Source organism: Lontra canadensis, unplaced genomic scaffold, assembly GCF_010015895.1.
Source record: "Lontra canadensis isolate GAN:19392208 unplaced genomic scaffold, GSC_riverotter_1.0 scaffold30, whole genome shotgun sequence".
Lineage (NCBI taxonomy): Eukaryota > Metazoa > Chordata > Mammalia > Carnivora > Mustelidae > Lontra > Lontra canadensis.
Window position 1 is genome coordinate 18,466,999 of NW_022631024.1, and position 2,726 is coordinate 18,469,724.

Sequence of the window (2,726 nt, forward strand, 5' to 3'; positions counted from 1 at the left end):
CTGGTGAATTATCCTAAACATTTTAAGAATTAACACCAATCTTTTTTTTTTTTAAGATTTTATTTATTTATTTGACAGAGAGATCACAAGTAGGCTGAGAGGCAGGCAGAGAGAGAGGGGGAAGCAGGCTCCCCGCTGAGCAGAGAGCCGGATGTGGGGCCCGATCCCAGGACCCTGGGATCATGACCTGAGCTGAAGGCAGAGGCTTTAACCCACTGAGCCACCCAGCTGCCCCAAGAATTAACACCAATCTTTCTCAAAATCTTCCAAAAAACCTGAAGAGGGAAAGCACTCCCAAACAAATAATTCAGTTTAAAATTTGGCAAAGGATCTGAACAGACATTTCATCCAAAGAGGACATACCAGTGACCAACAAACACATGAAAATGGCGGTTGCCATGTCTCAACATCAGGGCCGTGTAACCCAGACCACAGTGAGGTATCATCTCACACTGGGCAGAATGGCTACAATCAAAAACGCAAGAGATAAGGAGTGTCAGTGAGGATGTGGAGAAGGGGGTCCTCATGTGCTGATGGGGGGATGCAATCTGGTGTAGCCGTGGTGGAAAACGGTATGGAGGTTTTTCAAAAAATTAAAAACAAAACAAAATTAAAAACAACTATTGTACAAGCCAGCAGTTCCACTTCTGGGTATATCACTGAAGGACATAAAACCACTCTCTCAAAGAGACCCCCCCCCCATGTTCATGACAGCATTATTCACTCAGCCAAGACGTGGACACAACCTGTGTTCAGCACTGTAGCATATCCTTGAAGGGTGCTAGGAGAGTGAATGCTAAATGTTCTACACACACACACACACACACACACACACACAAGGTAACCAGGTGAGGAGATGGACGTAAACTGACCTGTGGTCGTTTCACGACATACACCTACATGTAAAAACTCCACATACTACGTGCTACAGACGGACCAGGTCATCACAGTATACCTTACACAGCGCTACCTGTCAACTCATCTAAGTAAAGCTACCACCACCACCACCACCACCACCAAAACCCCCCCAAATGATTTGCCACACTTGAAAAAAATGGTCTGCTCTGGGCTTTATCTCAGGAATGCAAGGCTGGTTCAATATCTGAAAATCAACCAATACCACATTAATAGTGTAAAAAGACCCTACACCATTATCTGAACAATCATGAAAGGGCCTGGACAGAACCTAACCCCCTTTCGTGATAAAACACTCAGCAAACAAGTAATAGAGGGGAACTTCCTCAGCTGGGTAAGCTCGGAAAACCCCCCATTAACATAGTCCTGGACAGTGGCAGACTGGATGCTTTCTCCTAAGAGCAGAAACAAGACACGGACATGCACTGCGTGACCTTGGCTTAGCGGATGCCTGGAGGCTGTGGCCAGGGACATCAAGTAAGGGAAGAAATAAAGTGACACCAGACTGACTAGTAAGAGGTACCAGAACGTGGCTTCACAGTTGTCATCATCTTAAATGCAGAAAATCTGTAGGCGTCAGCTGAAACACAGTTGGAACTAATAAGGCGTCCATCAAAGTAGCATGACACAAGATCAACAGGGACACCCTTGGAGTCACCCTTGACCGGGTCCTTCTCCCCCATTCCACGTCCTGCCCTGCGCCAGGTACAAGCTCCCTGCTGCCTGCCCTGCCCACCACCTGTTCCCTGACCTCACAGGGTTAGTCACCCCGCCCTTGCCTCCGTTCTGTGCTCTAGGGCCCCTGTGGCTCCCCGCTAAGAGGTCAGAGCTTCCTGTGCTGACCACCCCCCACCCCCCACCCCCCACCCCCTTTGCTAGCTGTGTCTCTCCCTCCTGCGCCCTGGACTTGGGCGTCAGTGTCGCTCATGGCCCAGCACTGCCGCCGCTGTGCCCCTGCCTGGACGCCCGGACGCCCCGGCCTGCCCTCCCTCCCCGCGGGCTCCAATGCGCCCGCGCCTCTTGGGGGGCGGCCCGCGCCTCTTGGGGGGCGGCCCCTGCCCCTGCCGGGCGCCCGGAGGGACCCCAGGCCGGGCTCTCCACCGGGTGCTTGTGCAGTGACCGCGGGCTCCTCGCTGTGGCGTGGGGTGGCGGCCCTCCGCGCCCGGACCCCCACTCAGGAAGCCCGTGTCCCTGGTCTCTGCGGGCCCTGGGTCTCCAGGCCGGGAGTGGGTCCGCGGGGGACCACCGCGCACACACGCGGAGCCCCAAGGGCAGGGCGGCCCGGCCGCAGCGGCGCTCTCTGGGAGGGGGAGCCCCCGGGGCTGCTCTGGTGGGCGGGGGTGTCGCCTCCCCGGGGGTGTCCGTCTGCCCCCCGGGCGGTGGCTGGGACCTCTGGGGTGGACGACCCGGGACCGGTGTGGAGGAGGCGCGGCCCAGACAAAGGGCTGCTGCGGGACTCGCCAGGGCCTTCGAGCCCGCCGCCGTCCGCGGCCTCGCCCGCGCCCGTTCCCGCGCCCGCTCCGCGCGACCCCGCGCCCGGTGCTCGCGGACGGGGGCGGGGCCTCGGGCTGGCCCACTGCGCGTGCGGTGAGGGGCGGGACGCGTTCAGGCCGGGGGCGGGCTGCTCCCATTGCGCGTGCGGCTAGGGGCGGGGCGAGGGCTGGCCGGGGGGGCGGGGCGGCGGGCGGCACTCAGCGCGCGTGCGCAGGGCCTCGGCGTCGCGCGCTCCCGCCGGTTGGCCGCCTCCTCAGCGGCCGCCGCCGCCGCCCCCGCCGCCCCCGCCCCCGGCCCGCGCACGCGCCCCCAGCCCC